We start from the raw sequence: 19,377 nt of genomic DNA on the forward strand, positions 1-19,377 counted from the left end.
CTTTAAGTTTATTCTCAAGTATTTTATATATTTGTAGCTATTTTAATGACCTTGCTTTTTCAATTTCTTTTTCAGATTGTTTGCTGTTTGCATACAGACATGCTACTGATTTTTCTACATTGATTTTGTAACCTGCAATATTACTAAATTTGTTTACAGTAATCCCATGAGTTCTAATCATTTTTGGTGGAATCTTTAGGTTTTCCAAATATATGATCATATCACATACAAACAAGATCATTTGACTTCCTCTTTGCCCTTCTTTGGATCTATCTTTCTTTCTTTCTTTCTTTCTTTCTTTCTTTCTTTCTTTCTTTCTTTCTTTCTTTCTTTCCTTCTTTCTTTCTTTCTTTCTTTCCTTCTTTCTTTCTTTCTTTCTTTCTTTCTTTCTTTCCTTCTTTCTTTCTTTTCTTCTTTTTCTTTCTTCTTTGTGTTGATTTCTGTAGATAGGACTTCCATTACTATGTTGAATGACAGTAGTGAAAGTGGGCATCCTTTTCTTCTTCGACTTCTCAGTGTAAAGGCTTTCACGTTTTCACCATTCAGTATGTGACCGGCTGTGGGTCTACCTGTGTTGAGTTGTGTTCCTTTTATACCAAGTTTTTTGAGGGCTTCTATCATGAAGAGATTTTAATTTTATCAAATGGTTTTTCAGCATCAATTGCAATGATCATATGGTTTCTGTCCTTCATTCTGTTGATATAATGTATCATATTGATTGATTTGCATCTACTGAAACATCCTTTCATCTCTGGAATATATCCCACTTGGTCATGATGAATGATCATTTTCAACTGTTGTAGAATTTGATTTGCTAGTATTTTCTTGAGAATTTTTGCTCAGTGTTCATCAGGAATAGTGGTCTGTAGTTTTCTTTTTTGATGTGTCTTTGTCTAGTTTTGATATTATGGTAGTACAAAATGCACAGAATAAGTGTGAAAGAACTCCCTACTCCTCTATTTTTTGGAATAGTTTCAGCCAGATTAGTATGAGTTCTTTAAATGTTTGGTAAAATTCAGCAGTGAAACCATCAAATCTTGGGCTTTTCTTTGCTGGGAGATATTTATTAGGGCTTCAATCTCATTACTTTATATTGGTGTGTTCAGGTTTTGGGTTTTTTATGGTTCAACCTTCTTAGGTTGTGTGTGTCTAGGAATGTATCCATTTCTGTTAGGTTTTCCAATTTATTGGCACATCATAGTTGTTTATAGTAGCCTCCAATGATCCTTTAATTTCTGTGGTATTGATCGTGATGTCGCCTTTTTCATCTCTGATTCTATTTATTTGAGTCTTCTCTCTTTTGTTCTTAGTTTGATTAAGGGTTTGTCTGTTTTGTTTATCTTTTCAAATATATCAACTTTTTATTTCATTGATCTTTTGTATATTTTTAATTTCATCTATTTCTGTTCCGATCTTTATTACTTTTTTTCTTCTACTAATTTTGGGTTTCACTTGCTCTTGCTTTTCTAGTTCTTTAAGATGCATCATTAGGTTGGTTATTTAAAGTTTTTCTACTTATTAGATATAGGCCCTTATTGCTATAGTCTTTTCTCTTAATAACGATTTCACTGTATCCCATGGGTTTTGTTAGATTGTGTTTCCATTTTAAATTGTTTCCATAATTTAAAAAAATTCTTCTAAATTTATTCATTTTACCACTGGTAATTCATTAGCATATTGTTTAATTTTCATGTGTGTGTATAGTTTGCTAAATTCATCTTGTTAATGATATCTAGTTTTATTTCACTGTGGTCAGATAAGATAATATTGCTTTACTTTTTTGAATTTTTTAAGACCTTTTTTATGCCCTAATACATGAGATATACTTGAGGATAATCCATGTGTTGAAGAGAAGAATGTGGACTTCACAGCCGTTGGATGAAATGTTCTATAAATAACTACTAGGTCAATTTGTTCTATTGTGCAGATTAAATTTGATGTTTCTTTTTAAATTTTCTGTCTGGATGATCTGTCCAATGCTGAAAATAGGGTGTGGAAGTCTCCAGGTATTACTGTATTGGGGTATATCTCTTCGTTTAGTTCTAATAATATTTGCTTCATATATCTGGGTGCTCCAGTGTTGAGTGCCTATATATTGACAATTGTTATTTTTTTTGCTGAATTCTTCCCTTTATTGCTATATAATGACCTTTTTTGCTATTTTTTATACTTTTTGTCTTGAGATCCATTTTGTCTGATGTAAGTATAGCTACTCCTGCTTTTTTTTTCTGGTTTTCATTGAGATGGAATATATTTCTCTATCCCTTTGTTTTCAGTCTTTTTGTGTATTCATAGGTGAAATGTTTTTCATGTGGGCAATATATTGCTGGGATTTTAAAAAATCCATTCATCACTCTATGTCTTTTGATTGGAGAGTTTAGTCCATTTATGTTCAATGTTATTATCAATAAGTAAGAACTTACGTTTATTTTTTATTTGTTTTCTGGTTGTTTTGTTGTCTTCTCTTCCTTCTTTCCTTCCCTCGTGTCTACGTTTTAGTGAAGGTGGTTTTCTCAGGTCTTATGTTTGAATTTCTTGCTTTTAGTTTTGTGTGTGTATGTTGAACTTTTTTTAAATTGATGTTAGAATGAGGTTTGCAAAGAACATCTTCTAACCCATTATTTTAAACTGATGGCTACCTAACACTGATTGCATAGGAACAACCAGTCTAACAAACAAGCAAAGATAAAACTAATCAAGGCTCTACCCTTAACTTCATCTCCCTGCTTTTTAACATGTTGTTGTTTCTATTTGTATTTTATTGTATTGCCTATGTCTTGAAAAGTTGTCATAGTTATCATTTTTTATTGGTTCATTTTTTAGCCTTTCTACTGACAATATGAGTAATTTACAGAACTTAATTACAGTGTTATAATATTCTGTGTTTTTCTGTGTACCCACTGTTACCAGTGAGTTTTGGACCTTCAGATGATTTCTTATTGCTCTATTGCTAATGTTCTTTTCCTTCAGATTGAAGAATTATTGAGATATTATCTCACTATTGAGATAATTATGTGTTTCTGTCTTTATTTCTGTTTATGTGATGAATCACGTTTACTGATTTGTGTATGTTGAACCAACCTCGCATCCCAGGGATAAAGCCTACTTGATTGTGATGGATAAGCTTTGTGATGTGCTACTGAATGTGGTTTGCCAGTATTATGTTGAGAGTTTTTGCATCAATGTTTATTAAGGATGTTAGCCTGAAGGTTTTTTGTTGTTGTTTTTTGTATCTATGCCAGGTTTTGGTATGAGAATGATATGGGCCTCATAGAATGACTTACGGAGGAGTCCCTCCTCCTCAATTTTTTTGGAATAGTTTTAGTTGGAATGCTTCCAACTTTTCTTTGTACATTTTTTGTACATATTTACAATTCAGCTGTAAATATGTCTGGTTGGTAGGCTATTTATTACTGCTTACATTTCAGAAATTTGTATTAGCCTGTTCAAAGATTCAATTTCTTCCTGATTCAGTTTTGGGCAGGTGTATGTGTCCATAAATTTATCCATTTCTTCTACATTTTCTAGTTTATGTGCATAGAGGTGTTCATAATATTTTCTGATGGTTGAATGTATTTCTGTGGGGTCAGTGGTGATATCCCCATTGTAATTTCTAATTGTGTTTATTTGAATCTTTTATCTTTATTTTTTGTTACTCTAGCTAGTAGTCTATTTATTATAACAAGTCTTAAAACATTTAAAAATTTGAAATATTATCAAGCATCTTCTCTGATCATGATAGAATAAAACCAGAAATTGTGGAAACTAAACAAATATGTACAAATTAAACAATATGCTCCTAAATGACCAGTGGGTCAATAAAAAAATTGAAAAGGAAATCTAAAACTATCTGGAAATTTTGGAAGTGGAAATACAATGTAACAAAACCAATGAATACAGCAAAAGTTGTAATAAGAGTGAGGTTTATAGTTTTAATTTTCTACCTCACAAAACAGGAAGAAATTTCAAATAAACAATCTAACAATGCATCTTAAAGAACAAGAAAAGCAGGAGCAAACCAAATCCAAAATTCTTAGAAGAGTAATAAAAATAAAGCAGAAATAAATAAAATTAAAATGGAAAAATATATACAATAGATCAATGAAATAAAAAGTTGATTTTCTTGAAAAGTTATACAAAATTGACAAACATTAACCAGCCTAAGAAAATAAGAGAGAATCCAAGTAAATAAAATCAGAAATGAAAAAGGAGACATTACAATGGATACTGCAGAAATTCAAAAGATTATTAGTAGCTACTATGAGTAACTATATGCTAATAACTTGGTAAATCTTGAAGAAATAGACAAATTCCTACCTACATAAAAGCTACCAAGATTGAAACAGGTAAAATTCAAAATCTAAACAATCCAATAACAAGTAATTCGACCAAACCCATAATAAAGAAAAAAAAAAAAGCCAGAGACCTGATGGCTTTACTGCTGAATTCTACCAAACATTTAAATGGAAACTAATACCAATCCTACCTAAACTATTTCAAAAAATAGAGAAGGAGAAAATACCTTCAAACTCATTCTATGAGGCCATTATTACCCTAATACCAAAACCAGACAATGACACACACACGCACACACCCCTACAGGCCAATATTTCTGATGAATATTTATGCAAAAATTTTCAACAAAATACTAGCAAACTAAATTCAACCATGCAGTTAGAATGACCATTCATCATGACCAAGTGGAATTTATCACTGGGTTGTAAGGATGGTTCAATATATGCAAATCAATCATATAAAACATTATATCAACAGAATGAAGAATAAAAGCCATATGATCACTTCAACTGATGCTGAAAAAACATTTGATAAAATTCAACTTCCCTTCATGATAAAAACCCTCAAAAACTGGGGATAGAAGGAACATACCTCAATACAATAAAAGCCACATAGAACACACCCACAGCTAGTATCATACTGAATGCAGCAAAACAGAAGGCCTTTAGTCTAAGGTCTGGAACATGACAACCATGTCCTCCTTTACTACTGCTATTCAACATAGTCATAGATGACCTAGCTGGAATAATCAGAAAAGAGAAGGATATAAAGGGCATCCAAATTGGGAAGGAAATGTCAAACTTTCCTTGTTTGCAGATGATGTGATCTTCTATTTGGAAAACCTTAAAGACTCTACCAAAAAACTATTTGAACTGATAAATTGAGTAAAATTGCAGGACACAAATTTAGCATACAAAAAACAGTATAATTTCTATATGCCGACAGTGAACAAATTGAAAAATAAGTAAAAAAATAATTCCATTTATAATAGACACACAAAATTAAATACCTAGGAATTAACTAAAGAAAGTTCTCTATAATATAAACTACAAATCAACGAGAACATCAAAAGATGGAAAAAATAATCCCATGTTTATGGATTGGAAGGATTGATATTGCTAAAGTATCCACACTACCCAAGGCAATTTACAGGTTTAATGCAATCTCTTTCAAAATACCAATGGCATTCTTCACAGAAATAGAAGAAAGAATCCTATACTTAGCAAAATGAACAAAACTAGAGGAATTACATTACTTGACTTCAAGTTACACTATAGAACTATAATGAACAAAAGATCATGGTACTGGCATAAAATCAGACACATAGAACAATGGAACAGAATACAGAACCCAGAAACAAATCCATACACCTAGAGTGAACTCACTTTTAACAAGATGACAAGAACATTCACTGGGAACAAAGCAGTCTTTTCAATAAATGGTGCTGAGAATATTAAATATCCATATGCGGAAGAATGAAACTAGATCCCTATCTTTTGCCATATACAAAATGTATTAATGACTGAAATTTAAGACCTCAAACTATAAAACTACTACAAGAAAACATTGGGGGAAATCTCCAGGGAATAGTTCTGGACAAGAATTTCTTGAGCAATACCCCCAAGCACAGGCAACCAAGCAAAAATGGAAAAATGGGTTCACATCCAGTTAAAAATCTTCTACACAGCAAAGGATACAATAAAAAAAATTGAAGAGACAACCCACCAAATAGGAGAAAATATTTGCAAACTATGCATCTGGCAAGGGATTGATAATCAGAATATAAAAGGAGCTCAAACAACTCTATAGGAAAAAATCTAATAGTCTGATCCAAAAAAAAATAGGAAAACGATTTGAATAGATATTACTCAAAAGAAGACACCCAAATGGCAAACTGACATATAAAATTTGCTTAACATCACAGAAATGCAAATCAAAACTACAGTGACATAGCATCTCATCCAAGTCAAAATGGCTTATTATACAAAAGACAGGCAATAAAAAATGCTGGCAGGGATGTGGAGAAAAGGGACCCTTTGTACACCATTGGTTGGAATTAAATTAGTACAACCACTAAGGAGAACAGTTTGGAAGTTCCTCAAAAAACTGTAAATAGAACTACCATATGATTCAGCAGTCCCACTGCTGGGTATGTATTCTAAAGAAAGGAAATTGGTACATGGAAGAGATATCTGCACACCTATGTTTGTTGCAACACTGTTTACAGTAGCTAAGATTTGGAAGAAACCTAAGTGTCCATCAACAGATGAACAAATAAAGAAAATTTGGTACATATACACAATGGAGTACTATTCAGCCATAAAAAAGAATGCAAAAACATGGATGGCCCTGAAGATCATTATGTTCAGTGAAATAAGCCAGGCACAGAAAGACATACATTGCGTGTTCTCACTTATCTGTGAGATCTAAAAATCAAAACATTGAAGCTCATGGACAAAGAGAGTACAAGGATGGTTACCAGAGGCTGGGAAGGGTGGCGAGGGTTTGGCAGAGTAGGTGGGGATGATTAATGTGTAAAAAATAAGAGAAAGAATAAGTTCTACTATTGGATAGCACAGCAGGGTGACTGTAGTCAGTAGCAACTTAATTTTACATTTTAAATTAACTCAAAGAGTGTAATTAGATTGTTTGCAACACAAAGGATAAATTCTTGAGGCAATGGATACATCATTTTCCTTGATGTCCTTGTCTCACATTGCATGCTTGTATTAAAACATCTCATGTACCCCATAAACATATACACCTACTATGTACCTAGAAAAATAAACAATAAAAAATAATATTCATTATATATATTGGCCTGTAGTTTTCTTGTTTTATGTGTCTTTGTCTGATCTTGGAATCAGAATAATGCTGGCCTTGAGAATGAGTTTGGAAGTTTTCCCCTCTCCTCTGAATAGTTTGAGTAGCATTGGTATTAGTTCTTCTTTAAATGTTTGGAAGAATTCAGCAGTGAAGCCATCCAGTCCTGGGGTTGTTTTCTGTTTGTTTTTGTTTTAGTTTTCACTGGGAGAATTTTAATTACAGTTTCAATCTTGTTACTTGTTACTGGTCTCTTCAGATTTTAGATTTATTCCTGGTTCAACCTAAGCAGGTTGAATGTGTCTAAACATTTGTCTATTTCTTCTAGATTTTCCAATTTATTGGCATACAAGTTGCTGATAGTAGCCACTAAAGATTCTGTGAATTTCTGCATTATCAGCTGTAATGTATCTTTTTTCATTTCTGATTTTATTTACTTGTATCTTCTTTTATTCTTAGTCTAAGGTTTTGTCAATTTTGTTTAAATTAAAAAAATTTTATTTCAGTGATATTTTTTATTGTTTTCTTCATTTCAGATTTATGTATTTATGGTCTGATCATATTAATTACTTGTCTCCTACTGTTTTTGAGTTTGGCTTTCTCTTGCTTCTCTAATTCTTTAAGATACATCATTAGAGTGTTCAGTTGAGGTGTTTTTTTTTTCTTTTTTGATGCAGGCACATGTAGCTAGGTAGCTATAAACTTCCCTCTTAGTGCTGCTTTTGCTGTATCCCATAGCTTTTGTATGTTTTGTGTATATTATTATTTGTTTCAAGAAACTTTTTAGTTTATTTCTTAATTTCATCATTGGCATACTGGTTATTCAGGAACATATTGTTTAATTTAGGTGTATTTTCATAGTTTCCAAAATTCTTCATGTTATTGATTTCTAGTTTTATTCCATGTGGTCAGTGCAGCAGATACTTGATATTAATTCATTTATTTGAATGTCTTCAGACTTGTTTTGTAACCTAAAATATGGTCTATCCTTGAGAATAATTCATGTGCTGATGAAAATAATGTGTATTCTGCAGCTCTTGGATGAAATGTTTTGTAAATATGCATTAGGTCCATTTGGTATACAATGCAGATTAAGTCCAATGTTTCTTTGTTAGTTTTTTGTCTAGTAAATTGCTGGGTCTCACCTGAAGCCAGCAAAGTCTTACAGATTCACCTAACGCCCTCAACATAGTACCTGGGTATCGGTACTGCTTATTCAGTACTCATAGGCTCTTCAGTCAGCAAGTTACAAATGCTGCCAGAACTGGCCTGTTTTCTTCAAGGCAGTGAGTTCCCTTCTGTCTCAGGCCATGTCTACAAATCTCACCCAGAAGCTAGGGCCTGGAATGCGGACCTCATAACTCTGACTAGTGTCCTACCCTGCTGTGTCTAAACTGGTATGCAAGGTGCTAGAGAAAGCCCTTCCTACTCTTTCCTCTCCTTTCCTCAAGTGGAAGGAAGGGGTCTCTTTTAGAGTCATGAGCTGTGCAGCTTGGGGTTGGGGGGGGATTGATGCCAGCACTCCTTTTGGCATCCCAGCTGATGTCTCGCTAGGTTATGTACTGCCCTAGTCCACTGTCTCTGGGCCTAGTTCAGCACTGGGACTTGCCTAAGAGTTGAAGTCCTTATGGCCTAGACTGCCTGTTGAGATAATTAGAGACTTAGAATACTCTAGACCACCATGGGGTGGTTAGTGGGAACTGGAGTTCTGACGTCTGGAATCAGCAGTACGACTCTGACTGGGGATTGTTTAAATTCTCCCCTCCATGGGCGGGCATCTGGTCCAGTTTTTTTTTCTGTTTTTTTTTTTTTTTTTTTTTTTTTTTTTTGTCTAACAGGACACCACTGAGTGTTCAATGCTTCATGATTTCTGTGCTCTTCCTCCCCTAGCACTTAGAGAGGTCCTCTGCACCATGCTGCCACTACTGGGGGTGAGGGAAGGGTGGTGTCTGTGATTCAAGACTGTTTTTTCTACGTTTAAAGTGCCTCTTTCAGTGATACTAAGTAAGATTGAGGTATTATGAGGGCTCACCTAATTTTGGGGTCTTATGAAGGTGGTTTTTTGTGCAGATGGTTGTTAACTTGGTGTCCTCATGGGTGGCACTATCAGTGGAGCCTTCTTTTCTGCCATCTTGCTCCCTCATCACTTAATTGTGAGTTGGGTACTATTAATCTCTCCTACCTTTAGAAAATAAAAAACTAAACTTTACATGGATTAATTAATTTATCAAAGGCCACACAAATAATGAATGATGGAGCCATAGGTAAGGGTAATAACTGAATATAATGCAATGGAAGAAAATAGAAAGTAGACTGATATATAAATGCAAAAGACAAATTGCAATCATAGCTTGAATTCCTAATTTGAAAATATTTAATACGAAATATTTCCGTGAGGGAGTAGAATAGCTAGAAATGATATAAACTTTTTTTCCTAATAAGATTAGAACTAATATCTGGAGTAAAAAATATACATAGAATTTTTCAGTAAACACTTTTGAACTTTATGTTTTGTGTTGGCAAATTGAACGAAAACATAGGTAAGTAAAAATATTTGTGATTAGCAGTAGAACATAACTATTTTGTTAAATCAAAAATATTAATATTTGAAGCAATACTGCTGTATTATCTTTGGGTTTTAATAATGAGGTTAATACTGATTATGCTAACACTATAGTTTTTGTTTAGATATCAAGGGCATACCTCTCTCTCAGGGATCACACTTTTGTAATATTAAGTATTAATGAATAATAGTTAATTTTTAATGCACACTTAATGCACAGTTGCATGTATTATGTCATTTAATTTTCACAATCATCTCATAATTTCTAAATATGTAATACCACACAAATATATAAACATATATATAGCTATACAAATATATAATCAAATATGTTTATTTATTTATACACCTCCCATATTGCATCTTTGGAAAAGACAGAATTTAAGCTGTTCCAGGTTATACAGCTACTAGATGATAGAGTCGGGATTGATAAAGTGCATCTTCTGTACATTCTTTAGTTCAGGGAAAATTTGTTTATAAAAAACATAAGAATATGTTGCATAAGAATATCCCTATATCAGGGATATTTTTTGCACACATGTATTGTTCACTTATGTCCTGAGTTTAGACCTTGATCCTTTTTTTGTCTAGACTATTGCAACAGCCTTTTAAGTGGTCTGTATGTGATATTTGTAATTTCTTTTAGCTCTAGTCTACTCTTCTTTGCAGAAAATAACACTTTTCTGCTTAAAATCCTTCAATGTTACATCAACACCTACAAAATTCAAAATGTTAATGTGAAAAATAAACCCTTCATAATCTGACCACTATCTAGCTTAACAATTTCATCATCTACCACCTGCTCAGATACACATTCTTCTCCAAGCCTCACCATTTCAATAACATACCATGCTATCATGCAAGTCAGTGCTTTAAATTAAAATGTCTTTAGCCTCTTTTTCCATAGGAAAAAAAAAAACTACTTTTTTTTTAAGACTCAGCCATACATTATCTTGGAAGGCTTTCATGAACTTTACCCCCCCCTCAAGGAAAAGTAGATACCATTACTTCTCATAAAGCATTCTGTGCTTATTTATTCTCTATTCACAGTATTCTGATTGACTATACTCATGTATTTCTTTTTACTGTGAATAGCTGAGACTAGTGGGCTAAATCTTATTAATCTCTATAACTCAAGTAGTTGTAGAGTTTATAACATATAAGAGGCTCTGGAGAAGTATTTGTTAAAGTAATGAATGAAAAAGATGAATGGTTGGTAGACGGATGACTAATTGTGAAGAGATTGATGTGTTGAGATTATTCATTTACAGTTTAAATACCTTTTCATAAATAAAGCACATTCTCAAGACAATGATCATGCATTTGAATTAGTTGAATTCAAAATAATGGGGTCTCTGAGGATTTTTTCCTAACTTACTACTAAAATATACCTTCCATTTTTTACAAATATCCATTTGGTAAGGACAAAAAGGTCAGAAATAGGTACGAATCTGGGATTTCTAGTGAACTGTATTCTTTTATTTTGGCTTGAATAAAGATAAGGACTATTATTAAAACATATAGTATTGTATTTAGTTTATTGAACATTTATTAACTATAAAAGAAATAACAGGATATAAATTATGACGTAAATCTCCACAGTGACTACATTGCATTTGGCCTGGGCTTCTTGCTTCACAGTGCAGTAGGTGCAAATAATTGCACTAGTATCTACAACCTATTGTGCCCCTATGGCTTAATAAGAAATTAATTGTTGAGCATATTTCCAAGACTAATTGTTAAAGAAGTTGCAAATTAATGCAGTTAATTTATTGAAACCAGTTCTTATTTTCACATGCAAAAAAAATGTGTAGTGGCTAAAATTGTCTATATCTCCATTTTACTTATGAAAATTAATAATTTAAAATATAAAATACTATCTTCAGTTTTGATCCAGAAACATCTCTGGCTAACTGTAAACACTGTGAAAGTAAAGGCAATGAAAATAATAAAGAAATTCAATTTACACTAAATTTCCAATTTTTAAAAAATTTTATTACTAGCCATTTACTTTGGGGAACTAAAACATGAAATATGTGTGTGTGTGTGTTGTAATGAATTGATTTTACTGAATCAACGTTTTGTTTTACTTTTTTTCTTCCCAAGTGAAACATAAAGCTGAAAGGAGTTAGCCAGCTTGCTTTAGGCAGACAGTAATGAAAGGGTCCCCCAGAGAACCTCCAAGCCACCCTACAAGTGATTATACCAGATGTTTTGTGCAGATAATGGAACTTGCACAGGGGGCTTGCCTAAACGTTCCCACAGTGAAAAATTTTGTTCCTTAACACATGCTCAGTAAGCAAAAATAAATCAATATGGAGCAGCTCAGATTAAGGGCCTACAAGTTCACTGGAAGGGCGGGGTGGCACCACCAGGAATTTGCACCTTATACAAATAGGGAACCCCCTGACAACAGGAGGACAAGAAGTGTGTGGGTAAGGGTAAATAATTCCAACCCCCAAGGCTCCCTGTTTACAGGGGTGAAAGACACATTGGCACTCCACTGAAGTCACTGGGACTCGAGGATATAAGGACAGAAGAAAGAAAGAGCATGCTTTATTGTTCTCTCTCTCATGTAGGCTGGCTATTCACTAGGAAGAAGGAATGCCTTGTCCCCCTCTTTCTAGGTGAGTAACCAATCTGCAGCCTGCACTTCTCTTGAATGCCTTCTGAATCACTGGGTCTCCTTTGGAAAAAAATGCCCTATTTCTCTCTTTTCCTCCTTTGTTCTCTGTCCTTTTTCTGTGGATAGAAAATTGTATTTCTGTACCACAGGACTCTTCCCTCAGGTGCATTCTCCAAACTGGGAAAAGTTTATTTCCTCAAACCTTAAACTTCTTGGATTAAAATGGAGCTGGGGAAAGGGAACCCAGAAGCCTGACATGCCAGCAAATGGGTAGAAGTTCTTACCAGTTGGACTTCTGGCCTCCCTCTCCCTGTGCAAACTGGTTGAATGAATGATAAAATCACTGTTTATATGCTCTGCAAAGATTTGATAAATGGAAAAGAGGATTTATGAGGCTAGTCTTAAGCTGTAGCCAATCTGGAGTGCTTTGTGTGTCTTTCTGTATGGTTGTGTCATAAGGAGGAATACCTTAGGATAGAACACAGGCTTAGGATGCCATAAGCCTGCTGTTCAAGCCAGCCCAGCAAACAGGTTAGTAACAAACTTTGCTACAGGCTTCCATCTTGTTTTACATCCTTAGGAGCTTGACCTTGTAACCGTGTGGAAGTACTTTATTTTGACCTTTGCCATTTTACAATGGTGGCCCAAGTTCAATCACAGCTTAAAGAATGAGTACTTTTTGGGTTAATATCTGCATGACTTTTACCATTTGCTGATTCTCTTCCACTCCATGAACAACTTCTAGCTTTCTTACTTGAATATTTCCCTCTTTGAGCTACCTTTGAAGATTCTAGATTTTGTAGAAACTCCTTACTATATCTTTAAAAATATCTCATGCACTCATGGTTCAGTAATAACATTAGTTGAGGCTTGTTGGTTTCACTTGTGAGGTTACTTTTGCTAAAGCTCAAAAGCCAGAAATAATGGCCACTTGGCATGGCTAAAGTCAAGTAACAAGGTATTTAAAAGGCTTTTCTTAAAGAGCACTGAACTTAATTTAAAGTGGATATCCAAGCTATAGGTATATTTGAAAGGCCTTTATGTTTTTCTTTTCTTGGCTCTTGTTTTTCTGGAAAAGGTTTTTCTCTCAGTCAACTGAATTACTTTTTTCCATTTTATCTCACCAATATTTATGCATGCATGAGAGGTCCTAAGAAAAATTCTGATAGCCTGGGACTCCTGGGGAAATACAGAGAAGACACCATAAACCTCATTTTGGGGAAAAAAAAATCTGTTTTTATCATAGGGCCCCAGGAGTTAAAAGCTGATAGATACCTCTTAAAATCTATTTTTGTCTTCCAGCTATATCTTCTTATTAGGCTCTGTTAAACCACATGCTTTCTTAGCACTGTTTCTTGAAAGGCTCCACCCTGAAGCCAATAATCCAATTAGGAGACTGGCAAATGAGAAATCTTATAATTACTGGATCTTCTCATGTCTGTCTGTGTAATTATACATGTGTATGGGTGTAATGTTTATATAAAAAAGAGAGTTATAATTAATTGGCTTAAAGAAAAGTAAGTTATTAGATCATATATCAGATATTTTTAAAGAAAATAAAAGCAGTAGTGACTTTTAGTTTATGTTATTTAATTTTTAAGAAATAAAGGCAGTTTTAAAGATAATTGGTAAAATAGAAATGTCTTCAAAATGTAAATATGTGGGCTGAATCATGTAGGTCAGATATTAGGTTTGCTAAATGTTTCAAGTTTATAAACTTCTTTGACTTTTAAAAACTCTTTGACCTGCCTGCTTCACAACTGGTAAGGCCTGGTTACATATGGAATTAACTGTGCCCTTAACTAAGCTGGAAAAATGTCAGATTTTATCTGTGCCTAGTACATAATCAAAATAACTTACCAAGTATTACATTAAAGTTAAAAATTGCTAAGAGTTACAATTATAACATGTAATTGAAACTATTGAAAATAGATTTACATGTAAGCTGTGTAAGGAAAGTAAAATGTGTATTTAATAAATAATTATAAGAAGGCATGGAAATGTAAATTTTTGCCTAGGGTTAAATGATTGTTTTGAATTGGATAAGATAAAGCTGAAGGTTTAAACATGTGGTGGAAAGCATACAAAAATTAATCTTGCAAAAGAAATTCTGTGTGTTAACATATTGACTGACTTCAAAAAGGTATATGGTTTTTAGGTACATTGAGAATTGAAATAAATGCACAGCAAGGTTTTCTTAAGGTAGTGATCTGCTCTTTAATAAAAATTTGTAAAGGGTTATAAAAGGTTTACAAGAATCTCACCTCATGGTCAAGCTTGTTAAGATTAGACAGAATTATCTAAAAGGTTTTATTTTAAAAAATGGAGTTGACATTTATAGTAGACTAACGCAAGGGTGAAATTTGGCTTCATCTCTCTTATACTGGATTACTACGTAATATTAAAGAGATTTTTTTTTGGAAAACTAAGTCTTCCCTCTTAATGAGTAAAAGATTTTGGCTTGTTTTAAATTTTTTGAGTTATCATTTTGGCTAAAATAAATGAATTATGGTAATCTGGAATTCTATTTCATAATACCAAGTGCTTTGAACCTCTAACATAATTAACAGGGTTCCAAAAATCAAACTTCAGCTTCAAAAATTGTCATTCCTGACCCTTAGCTTTTGGATGATACAGAAGGTGCCTGGAGCATCCAAAAGAGAGGTAAACAGGATTATTTGACATGCTTAGTTACATGCTACAGCCAAAATGATGTTCAATCTTCTTTAGGTTATATTTTAGTGAATATTATTAATATATATTTCAAAATTTTATGGGATTTCTAAAATTCTAATGTCTGCCTAAATGGTATCAATCATAATTAAGATGATTATGTTAAGTTATTGTAAACCACAGAAATAATAAAAATTTTCTTGCCAATCATGTTCTTGACTGTAACCACCCTGGATATTTTGTCATTCACACGTCTGTGAATTACGATTGTTGTCTTGCCTTCATCCTTTTCAAAAGATGGTTTATAATCAGCTATAGGGCTCTGACAGGTGCTCTCAAAATGGAGGTTCCTGATAACTTTGGATATTATGTCATTGGAATAAAGGAAAAACATATGGGATTCATGAAGAGATCAAATGTTCATGATTATCAAGCAGAAAAAGAGTTAACAGAGTGAACTGAACTAACAGAAAACTGAAGTAATCTTTTAAACCTTTTTGAGTAAAATGTTGCTTATCCTTGTTTTGGTTTTCAGAGTAAAGGAAAATATGTTTTGAGCCATTTATGGTCTTTAATAGTTGTTAAGTTTTACTCCTATGAACAAAATTTGTAACATATTTGTTTCTCACTGCCTGGCTTCTCCAAAATTTGGAAACTATTTGTGAGTATTCTTAACTTATGGCAATACAGTTATTTGTATTCGTGCAATAAAAATTCATTTTCTTTTGCAATGGGGCACAATTTGAGTAAATGGTTGTTTTACCAAGGCTTTGACTGGGAGGATATGTTTTCCTTTTTTTTTTTTTTTCTGAGACAGAGTCTCACTCTGTCACCAAGGCTGGAGGGCAGTGGTGTGATATTGGCTTGCAGGGAAAAGAAAGAGAGATCAGATTTACTGTGTCTATGTAGAAAGGAAAGACATAAGAGATTCCATTTTGAAAAAGACCTGTACTTTAAACAATTGCTTTGCTGAGATGTTGTTAATTTGTAGCTTTGCCCCAGCCACTTTGACCCAACCTGGAGCTCACAAAAACATGTGTTGTATAAAATCAAGGTTTAAGGGATCTAGGGCTGTGCAGGACATGCCTTGTTAACAAAATGTTTACAAGCAGTATACTTGGTAAAAGTCATTGCCATTCTCTAGTCTCAATAAACCAGGGGCATAATGCACTGCAGAAAGCTGCAGGGACCTCTGCCCTTGAAAGCTGGGTATTGTCCAAGGTTTCTCCCCATGTGATAGTCTGAAATATGACCTCGTGGGATGAGAAACATCTGACCATCCCCCAGCCTGACACCCGTAAAGGGTCTGTGCTGAGGTGGATTAGTAAAAGAGGAAAGCCTCTTGCAGTTGAGATAGAGGAAGGCCACTGTCTGCTGCCTGCCCCTGGAAACTGAATGTCTTGGTATAAAACCCGATGGTACATTTGTTCAATTCTGAGATCAGAGAAAAACCACCCTATGGTGGGAGGCGAGATATGTTTACAGCAATGCTGCTTTGTTATTCTTTACTCCACTGAGATGTTTGGGTGGAGAGAAACATAAATCTGGCTTACATGCACGTCCAGTCATAGTACCTTCCCTTGAACTTAATTATGACACAGATTTTTTTGCTCACATGTTTTTTGCTGACTTTCTACTTATTATCACCCTGCTCTCCTACTACATTCCTTTTTGCTAAAATAATGAAAATAATAATCAATAAAAACTAAGGGAACTCAGAGGCCGGTGCAGGTCCTTGGTATGCTGAGCGCCAGTCCCCTGGGCCCACTGTTGTTTCTCTATACTCTGTCTCTGTCTTATTTCTTTTCTCAGTCTCTCGACCCACCCGACTAGAAATACCCACAGGTGTGGAGGGGCAGGCCACCCCTTCATTGGCTCACTGCAACCTCCACCTCCAAGGTTCAAGTGATTCTCCTGCCTCAGCCTCCTGAGTAGCTGGGATTACAGGTGCCTACCACCACATCCCGCTAATTGTTTTGTTGTTGTTGTTGTTGTTGTTGTTGTTGTTGTTGTTTGTATTTTTAGTAGAGATGGGGTTTTGCCATGTTGGCCAGGCTGGTCTCGATCTGACTGCAGGTGATCTGCCTGACTTGGCTTCACAAAGTGCTGGGATTACAAGTGTGAGCCACAACGCCCAGCCAGATAATGTTTTCCTTTATGGAATCAAGGTTGATACGTAGAGCCAATAAAAGCCCCTTGGGAAATCTGACCTCATACCTTGTCAACACAGTCCCTATACAGGGTTCCCAACCTGTGGTGAGTAAAGAGTGTCACTTTCTAACAGGCCAACGAGCCCCATGTCCTTGGTACCTCAAGAAGAGAGGAATTTACCCAACTCATAGGTATTTGAGGGTACAAACCCATGGTTTGGCTAGGCTTTAAAATGTCTTATCTGAGATTCCTTGTGGAATAGAGTTCCATCAAAGCCATTTTAAAAAGCCTATGTAAAAATAATTATTCTTGCTGCACTTTATGCAAATAATCTGGCCAAGTATAAGACTAAATTTTATTTTGCTAACAATTCAGTCCTGCTATGATTTGTTTTTCATAAAATGAGGACCGGAAAGACAAAAATTATGTTTCAAAGCTCATCATACATTTGTCACTAAATTCTAATCTTATTGATTGTTTTTTAAGTTTTTGTCTACATTAGACTAACTCTGCTTATTCCTGTGAACCAACCAGCGATCTCTGGCTGCAGCTCAGAAGAAACAAAACGGATAGGTAACATAAAAAATCTGGATCAATGTTTTAATTCTGAACAATTACCTTGCAAATTTTGTCAGATGATAGGAGTAAATAAGGTTCCCATTACCCAGAGGTTTCTTTATTTGGGAAAATAAGACCAAGGGAGCTAAACAAAACCAAGCCCCATGCACCCAAATCTTAGCAGGCATAACTATAGCCACCAGTTATCTGGGCATGTCAGCAGCCTTGGGATTTTTTATCTATCTTTACCCCCTTGTTTCATTTTGATATATGTCTTCTAATAACCTGAATTGTTTCTTCTCACTTAGAGGCCAATAAACTTCAAATGGTGATGCAAATGAAATCATGCATGGACATGCCATTCTTCTGGGGAACCGTAAACCTATCTCAGGAGAAGCCCTAACTGCCACTTTCCCAAAACAGCGACCCCTGTATGCAGGAAGCAGTTAAGAGTGGTCATCATCCACTTTCCCCAACAGCAGTCGGGGTCTCCACTCCTGAAGGGGGTAATAAAAAGAGTTAGCTAGCTTGCTTTAGGCAGACAGTAAGGGAAAGTTTTCCCAGAGAACCTCTGACCTGGCCCACAAGTGTTTGCTCCAGATGTTTTGTGCAGATAAGGGAACTTGCACAGGGGGCTTGCCTAAACATTCCCCTAGTGAAAAATTTTGTTCTTTAACGCATGCTCAGTAAGAAAAATAAATCAACATGGAGTAGCTCAGACTCAGGGCCTGCTTGCGCACTGGAAGAATGGGGTGGAGACACCGGGAATTTGCATCTTATACAAATAGGGAACCCAGCCCCATCAGCTTGGCTATATAGGAGCTCTTGTATTCAAATGTGAACAGGGCAACCAGCAACCTCCTTTCAGGACCTCTTTTTTGCTGATAACTTTTCTTTTTGCTTAATATATTTTACTCCACTCACTCTTCAATGTCCATCTGCCTATTTCTTCCTGGTCATGAGACAAGAACCCAGATCTAGCTGAGATAAGGAGCAAAAAATCCTACATCAAATCCAGTAAAGTTTCTTATTGTGGGTAATTTACTTGACATACAAATGCTGTCAAAAGCATCAACACAGCTATTTGAATAGCAACATTATCTCATGGTTGATTTGAAAGTGAATTCTCACCAGTAAATACAGAAATTCAAACTTAGTTCATCTATATATATATCCACTCACTCAAACTTGAAAGACTTAGAATAAGGAATGATCTTTCAAGTGGTCTGTGAGTCAGAAGAATGTTAGTTTGGAGATAATTTGTCTACATGCTTTGTTGCAAGTAATGTACATTTTGTAAAAAAAAAATCAGTGCTTTGGCTTCAACAAAAGGTTTTATTTAAGTAAAGCATGTATTCAAAAACTACAAAAATCTCAAGGGCACAGTTCTATGTAATCTTGATATGAAACCACATAACTATTATACAGTTTAAAAATTAATATTTTTAGTATTCTGGAAGATATATTCATGTTCCTTTCTAAATGTTCTTTTCACCTTATATTCCAATGGGAATCATTATCCTGAACCCTAAAAGGTGAGAATTTTGCTGAGTTTGAATTTAATGCAAACATGTAATTTTGTTTCTGGAATCTTTCACTCAGTATAATAGTGAAACTCATTTATGTTGTCATCATGTGTAGCAGTAGTTCATATAATTTTATTATTAACTGATATTTTATGCAATGA

The sequence above is a fragment of the Pan troglodytes genome, chromosome X (assembly GCF_028858775.2).
Source record: "Pan troglodytes isolate AG18354 chromosome X, NHGRI_mPanTro3-v2.0_pri, whole genome shotgun sequence".
Classification (NCBI taxonomy): Eukaryota; Metazoa; Chordata; class Mammalia; order Primates; family Hominidae; genus Pan; species Pan troglodytes.